Genomic DNA, 8,333 nt, shown 5'->3' with positions numbered 1-8,333 from the left:
CCCTCCCCACCAGATCCCAGAGCAAGGAGAGCAGAGAGGAGGAGGGAACAACGGAGGCAGGCTCACTTGCTCGGGAGGAGAGCGTCACGTCCCACTCCACAAGGCACAGCTGGGGAGTAGGTATTTAAGGAGACGCTATGGGGTGGGGCATTTGCCGGGAACAAACGTGAACTCTTGTGATGTGAGCTCTTGTACCTGGACTCTTTGTATTTTGGATCAAGTTTGTTTCCTGCTGAGTTCTCCTTGCTGTCCTCAGTTTTGCAGTTTGCAGGTTACAGGCAAGCTGGGCGTGGAAAAGATCATACTTTGTTTGTTATCTGTTTTACTTTAAAGAACTGTTGAACTCCGTTGACTGTTTTATTGAACTTGTGCCAGCATATGTGGGGGTTGTTGGGTGAACGTTGGCAGTGCTTACAAAGACAATTATTCTGACCAGCTAAGTGCTTTGCCTCCATTCGGGGCCCTGGGTCATCACATCCGTTGACCTTTTGCACGCGAGGAAGGAGGAACGGTGCTGCTGTTGCACTCCTGGAACTCAGGCAAAGCCGTGGCCCATGTGGGGGGGGGCTTCTTCCGTGACCAGGCAACCTGCAGGGCAGGGGGTGGCTCAGCCTCAGAGGCATTACTTTCAAAGGAACATTGAGGGAGGGGGGACTCTTGCAGCGCTCGTCTCCCGGGATGCTGACAAGATGCAAACTTCCATGGCCGGGAAGAGGGCAGGCAGGCTCCAATGTTCCAGCCCCTTCATCCCTCCATTACATGGCTGGGGATCCCAGTTCTCTAGAGAGGCAAAGACAGGAGTAGAGGAGAGCATAATAGGAGCTCTGGAGAAACAAGGCAGGCAGAGGAAACGGAGTCATCCTCTGCTCCTCTCCAAATTTCAGGTGTTGGAAAAGATTCCCAGATGTCAGCAAACTCAGGGCTGGCTACCAGGTAGTTATTTCCCTGGTTATTGTTGTTGTTGTTGTTGTTGTTGTTGTTGTTGTTGTTGTTGTTGTTGTTCTTCTTCTTCTTCTTCTTCTTCTTCTTCTTCTTCTTCTTCTTCTTCTTCTTCTTCTTCTTCTTCTTCTTCTTCTGCCATATCCGTTATCGGACGTTGGCGATCATGTTGGCGATCCTGTTTTTATCAGCAGCTGCACGAAAAAGGTGCTGCTTAGTTTTGTCCAAACCAGTCCCTTATATTTTGAAGCCACGATGTTCTTCTTCTGCCTGGACCTCGTTTGCCTTCAATCTTTCCTTGGAGGATTAAATGGAGTATGCCATATTTTTCTGGGTATCGCATCACGTGTCCGAAATATTCTAACTTTTGTTTTTTAATTGTTTGGATGATTTCCCTTGGCTTTCCAAGGCGGCTTATCACCTCCTCATTTCTGATCTTGTCAACCCAGCTTATACGTAACAGTCGCCTGTAAATACACATTTCAAATGCTTCTAGTCCAGTGATGGCGAACCTATGGCACGTGTGCCAGAGGCGGCACTCAGAGCCCTCTCTGTGGGCACTTCTCTGAACTGCTGGTGGCGGGCTGCGGAGCCCGAGTGCGCCGGTCGAGGGGCCGGCAGGCTGTGGCTGCTGACGGACACTGTCGGCCCCCATGCGCTCGCTGGCCTCTGTGTGCGGGGGCCGATGGTGTCAGGCAGCAGCTGCCCCGGCCCCTGCCTCGCCTTGCCCTGAGATAATGGCATCCCCACTCTGCCTCGCCTCACCCTGCAGGACGAGCCTCCTACCCACTACCCCACCTGCCAGAGACCCCCTGGATCTCCCCCAATCCTGCCCGGCCCCCACAGGTGTCCCTCCCCACGAGCAACATTGAGGTGACCACGCCCACCTTGGCCACACCCACCCAGTCTGCCATGACCACCATAGCCATGCCCACCCAGTGGACCACGCCCACCTTGGCCACACCCGCCCAGTCTGCCATGACCACCACAGCCACGCCCACCCAGTGGACCACGCCCACCTGGCACCTGGCAATAAATAAGTGGGTTTTGGGTTGCAGTTTGGGCACTCGGTCTCTAAAAGGTTCGCCATCACTGTTCTAGTCTCTTCAAGTGGCCTTCTGTCAGAGACCAACTCTCTACTCCAGTGGTGGCGAACCTATGGCACGGGTGCCAGAGGCGGCACTCAGAGCCCTCTCTGTGGGCACGTGCACCCTCGCCCCAGTCCTAGGCCTTCAGCTGGGCCACACCCAGCCAATGGGCCACACCCACCCGGCACCCAACGATGCATAAGTGGGTTTTGGGTTGCAGTTTGGGCAATCGGTCTCTAAAAGGTTTGCCATCATTGCTCCACTCCATAGAGCAGGATAGAAAAAATATAGCATCTGACAAGCCTGATTTTCAGTCTTAGGCTTATGTTGTGACTGCAGAAGACCTTTTTCATTTTGAAGAATGCTGTTCGAGCTTTCTCTATCCTTGTCTTTACTTCAACGGTTCTTGGTACATCAAAAGCAAAGCATTCTTGAGCCAGCTCTGTATGATTGTGCCAATCTTGCCAAGACTGCCAACCTTGTATCCCAGGTTCAAATCCTGCCTAGCACAGTTCCCTCTTCCCCTTCTGCAAAGTTACAACACGACCGAATCAACAGTTTTACGCAGAAAGGACCCTCTAGTCACAAAAAAAGCTGGTTTCCGAGAATAAGTGAGTGAGTGAGTGAGTGAGTGAGCAAACACACACAGAGAAACACGGACACAATCATCATTCATTGCCTCTACAGTTAACTATCTCGTGGCCTCTAATTATTTTAAAGTACTCCTGGCTGGGATCAAGGCTGTGTGGTGGAACTACGGATGATGGATCCCCAACCACAAATCCGGAATTCACAGGTGGAAGTTTCATGTCTGCTGTGGGGAAGGGAACCCACGAGCCACTGAGCCAAGGAGGATGGATGGCCCATCAGGCTTGTCAAATAGCAAATGTCCAAGCCCTGTTCCAGAAAATGATGGATTTAATCTCTCCTGTCTTAGAAAGTTACCCACTTTAGATGTTGATCAGGACAGACTAGAAATGGAATAGTGCAGCTTTTCTCTACTGCTGCAGAATGTGAAGCCATAAAACTCTTAAGAGCCTCTGTTCTTGCTGTTTTTTGGCTCAGGACAACTAGTCTTTGGTCAATGGCTGCAAAGCATNTTCCAGAAAATGATGGATTTAATCTCTCCTGTCTTAGAAAGTTACCCACTTTAGATGTTGATCAGGACAGACTAGAAATGGAATAGTGCAGCTTTTCTCTACTGCTGCAGAATGTGAAGCCATAAAACTCTTAAGAGCCTCTGTTCTTGCTGTTTTTTGGCTCAGGACAACTAGTCTTTGGTCAATGGCTGCAAAGCATCCTCTGCTTACTCGTTCCCTTTTCAGATAAGGGAGAAAAGAAAGGGAGATGCTTCTTGGTCTTTTTCTACTGGGGAGCTGTTTCTCACACTTGCTTGGAGCTTGGAATGGCTGTGGCACTGAGAAAAAGATGTGTTTCTGCCTGGTTTCGAACCAGGGACCTTTTGCGTGTGAGGCAAATGTGATAACCACTACACCACAGAAACCAGAGGTATGGGTAGCTCTCGACTAGCATGCCCATATCTTTGGCTGGCCATTCAGCAGACTGGTATTTCCAGAATAAGATGGGGTTAAAGCAGACATGTCAAACACAAGGCTCGGGGGCCGGATGCGGCCCGCGAAGTGGTTTCATGTGGCCCGCGAAGCCATCCTGGAAACAGTGAGGGAACAGCCCCCGCTGCCTTGGCCCTGGCCCAGGCCGGCCGGGAACCAATGTACAATTTTGTGGTGGCCATCTATGCTGAAACGCATTCAGTCTTAGCTCCACAAGGCCGTCTAGAAACAGCGAGGGACCAGCCCGTCGTGTCGGGCTCGCCCCCTGGGTGCATGCTGGGGAGGTGTCACTCTTTGTGAGGAATGAAGAAATGCACCATGCCTTGGCGCTTGCCCTGGTCCCAGCCCCTTCTGCCAGAGACCCTCAGATCTGTCCCACTCCTGCCCAGGCCCCCATAGGCACCCTTGACGCGAACGATGTAGAGCTGGCCATGCCCACCCAGTAGGCCACACCCACTCCATCTACGCCCACCCAGTAGGCCGCCCCCCCGCCTCTCCCCCGAGGGCAACCACAGTGCTGATGCGGCCCTCAATGAAATTGAGTTTGACCCCCCTGAGTTAAAGGATGAAACATACCTTAGAGATTTGTGCCTTCCAGATGACAGAGCTAATGAAGCAGAGGGCTAAATGTTTAAGTCTGGCAGAAAAAAATATTGAGAGATTGGGAATGGCAGCCCCAAGACAAAGAACCCATTGAATAAACAATCCATCACCTTCATCTATCGTTCAACTCATCAAGCAGGCCGTCCCTGGGTGGGCTCGAACCACCATCCTTCTGGTTAACAGCCAGACGCGCTAACCCCTTGCGCCACAGAGACCTGGCACAGGCCTCCCCCTCGGCTCCCCCCACCTGAGCATCCGTGGCTGGGGCTGGCTAGACAGCCATAAGATCCCTTGGTCACAAGGCACCATGTGCTCCTCTCTCCCACCATCAGACGGGAAAGGAGAAAGCCCGGATGTAACTATTGCTTCTCTTGAGACAGAATCTCAACAGCTGTGCCAGTGGTGTAGGGGCATCATGCAGGGTTCCCAATCTTGCGACCTGGGTTCAAGTCCCGGCTGGTGCATGCCTCCTTCCACCTTTTGCCCTTCTAGGATGTACAGGCAGCATCACCGGACAAAGTTTTGATCCCGGATTCTGTTTTCAATGAGAGAGAAAAAAGCCACCCTTTTGGTGGTGGACACTGATCTCACCTTGCATTGTCAGCAGGAATTAAAAGGTAGAAATAATTTCCTGAGTTCCCCATTCTTGCCCATGGGGGTGGGAGTCAAATCCAGGCATGCAGAGCGCAGAGCATGAGCACGCCATCACTTTTCCCACTCAGCCACCTTACAAAAGGAAGGCTGGAGCACATACCGTGTTTCCCCAAAAATAAGACCCGGTCTTAGTTTCTTTTGGGCTCTGAAATAAGCACTCGGTCCGTGGTGGCGAACCTATGGCACGCGTGCCACAGGTGGCACATAGAGCCTTCTCTGTGGGCACGGTGCTGTCACCCCAGTCCTAGGCCTTTAGCTGGGTTTTATAAAACCTTTTCACTTTAGGCCTCCGCCGCCATGTGCAAAAAAAAAAAAAGGTTCAATCAATCAATTTCAACTTCTCACGGGGAAAAAAAAGATTTTGCAAAGTTGGAATTGGTTGATTGAACTTTTTAGTCCCACCCAGTCTGCCGTTACCACCACAGCCATGCCCACCCGATGGGCCACACTCACCCAATGAGCCACACCCACTCGGCACCCGACGATACATAAGTGGGTTTTGGGTTGCACTTTGGGCACTTGGTCTCTAAAAGATTCACCATCACTGCACTAGGTCTTACTTTCAGGGGGGCTTGCTTTTACTGGTACCAGCAGGCCACGAATGGCAGGGACGGGGCAGGGCCTGTGTGTAGGGTGGTGACGACATGCGTCGGCGAGAGCATGTTGGTGGACCAAGTACCAGCGCGGGTGGGTGGGGCGCATGCCCTTCCCATGCCAGGCCAGCTCCTGCAGCCCTAGGGCGGCCGTGCTGGGCGGGAAGGGGGGGGCAGCTCCTCCAGCCAGAGCAGGGGGCCTTTGTCCCAGGGATCTGGGGAGGCCACCTTCCTGGCCTGGCCGAGCCCACCTGAGAGGTGAACAGGGAGGCGGCAGCCTAGAACCAAAGCGGCCGGTGGAGTGCCGGAGGCTCGGGGAGGGAGGGTGCTGAAGTGAGCAGGCATCCTGCCGTCAGCGCCCATATTGGCTGCCCCTTCCCCACCAGAGATGTAAGTGCTGGTAATAATGATGATGATGATGATTGATGATGATGATAAAGTTATCATTTATGGTGGACATGCCCAGTTGCCAAAAAATACTGGACTAAAATAAGAAAATGGATCGAAGAAATAAGACCAACCCATAGACTGGAAACCAGAGATCTTTTTGCTGGGTATTTTAAACAGAAAATATAGTAAAGAAATACGGTACTTAATTCTACATATAACAACGGCAGCAAGAATAGCATACGCACAGTTCTGGAAAAATGAGAATATACCATCAGAGGAAGAAGTGATAAGAAAAATCCTGGACTGTGCTGAGATGGACAAATTAACAAAAGAGATAAAAGAAAAGTAAGACACAGAGTACTATCTAATATGGAATAAGTGGTATGACTGGTTGGAGACTAGAAATAATAGAGGAGAATAAATGTGGAAAGGTCAAAAGTAGAAAATGTGTGTATAATAATGTATAGTAATAATAATATGTATTATTTTTAGTATGAAGTATAGTATGAAGGAAGAAAAATGCAAACAAGAAACAACGGGACAACAAGGACAAATATATCTAAAGAAGAATAAGGGGGGGAAATGTAAATAATAGAAGATTACCGTTACGAAATTGCTGTTAAAAAAAAAAAAANGAAAATGTGTGTATAATAATGTATAGTAATAATAATATGTATTATTTTTAGTATGAAGTATAGTATGAAGGAAGAAAAATGCAAACAAGAAACAACGGGACAACAAGGACAAATATATCTAAAGAAGAATAAGGGGGGGAAATGTAAATAATAGAAGATTACCGTTACGAAATTGCTGTTAAAAAAAAAAAAAAGGAGTACACACTGTGTTTGTATGTGTGTTATGTTTTGTTTTGTCTTGTTTTGTTGGTTTAAAAAATAAAAATTAAAAAAAAAGAATAAGGAAATGTCTAAATTCAATTTAAATAAATTGGATGTATTTAAAGTTAATGGGATTCTAATTACATTTGAGTAAAATTAAGTTTGGATTTAAATAAAATAAAATTGTCAAATGCACAGCTAGCTTAAAAAAAAATTCTTTGAGGCTCCATCTAAATTTTTAACAATGCTAAGTGAAGTTAATATAGTGGGATTTACTTTTAAGTAGACCCGTTTAAAATAGCATGCTGCATCAGGAATAACTAAGACAGCAGCAACAAGGCTTGCGAGGGAATCTCCAGATTACAGATCCTGCCTCGCATAGAACATGATAAGCATTTTAGGGGGGTAACATTGGTATTTGGCTGTGCTAGTGGCATACAGGCCAAAATGTTCCGGATTTGATGATCCTTGTCTTTATCATTAATAAAGAAAGCTATATGTGGTGTGAATACAATTAAAGTGGTAAGCTAGCTTACTTAAAGGAAAAGTACACTGGAAGTTTTTAAGAAGAGACTGGACAGCCATCTGTCCGAAATGGTGTAAGGTTTCCTGCCTCAGCAGGGGGTTGGACTCCATGGCCTCCAAGGTTCCTTCCAACTTTATTATTATTATTATTATTATTATTATTATTATTATTGTTATTGTTATTGTTATTGTTATTGTTGTTATTATTATTATTATTATTATTATTATTACTAAAAATAATATTATTATTATTATTAATATTAATATTAATATTAATATTGCCGGTATGGTTATTCATAAGACTTTTTAAAATTTAACTGTATTAAAGGCTGAGAAAAATTTTCTGAAAAGGACCAAGCTATTGGCAAGAGAGAGATGCTATTTGCATTCTTTTTAAATTGCTTCTTAACTTTATTTCCCCATTTCTTTATTTCATTAATTTAGATAAATCTCTTTGTTGTTCTTGCACTGTCATTTTGAATACTGAAATGAGGCCATTTCCCCTTTTCCCCTCATGGAATTTGAACTTTATATGTACTCCTCAAGGTTTGCCTTCCTGCATTTTGTAATTCCACCTTTTCTCCAGTCACCAATGAGACACCATTCATTTCTCCATCATGGCCCCTTGTTTTGAGGTAAAATGTCTAAAACTTCCATGATTTGAGCTTTCTCTCCATTTTGGAACTTGTTTACTTTTGATGCCGTTTCTTCAGGATTATTCTCATCTTTGCTGCTGCCACTTGCTGTTTTGAACCACAGTTGGCCTCCCAGAGGCAAGAATTTGAAAAGGCAGCTGTAATAATTGAACTCAACAAATTAAAAAATGAATAAAAGTCTTAATTTTCCTAAGCCTTCACTTCCTATTTTGTGACTCTGCCAGCCCCTTTATCTCCCCTCACTTCAGGACTGAGTTTGCCAACAACCACATAACACAACCAGGGCTTCAAAGAGAGGCCCCTGTTTCTTTTGGGCCGCCACAGAGATTTTGTCAATATTCACAACATGGAAGTTGGTTCTTAGACTTTCAAAATGGAAAGCCTAGAAAATGATGCCTGCTAGAAACAGGCAATGTTAAAGGGACCCTTTCCTTCTACTCCAATGCCCATCATCCCAGGCCCGCATGGAACATGATCA

The 8,333-nt window shown here is 46.8% G+C and overlaps 2 non-coding genes across 2 annotated transcripts; both read right to left on the bottom strand.

Annotated features, from left to right (window-relative positions):
• Nucleotides 1-3,458: 3,458 nt before the first annotated feature.
• Nucleotides 3,459-3,531, bottom strand: TRNAV-CAC. Its single transcript has one exon. It is a non-coding gene; the product is annotated as a tRNA-Val (tRNA).
• An 811-nt stretch (nt 3,532-4,342) lies between these two features.
• TRNAN-GUU lies at nt 4,343-4,416 on the bottom strand. Its single transcript has one exon. It is a non-coding gene; the product is annotated as a tRNA-Asn (tRNA).
• Nucleotides 4,417-8,333: the final 3,917 nt, after the last annotated feature.

Source organism: Protobothrops mucrosquamatus, unplaced genomic scaffold, assembly GCF_001527695.2.
Source record: "Protobothrops mucrosquamatus isolate PMUCROS unplaced genomic scaffold, P.Mucros_1.0 scaffold6985, whole genome shotgun sequence".
Taxonomy (NCBI): Eukaryota; Metazoa; Chordata; class Lepidosauria; order Squamata; family Viperidae; genus Protobothrops; species Protobothrops mucrosquamatus.
This window is presented reverse-complemented; position numbering and strand designations above follow the sequence as displayed.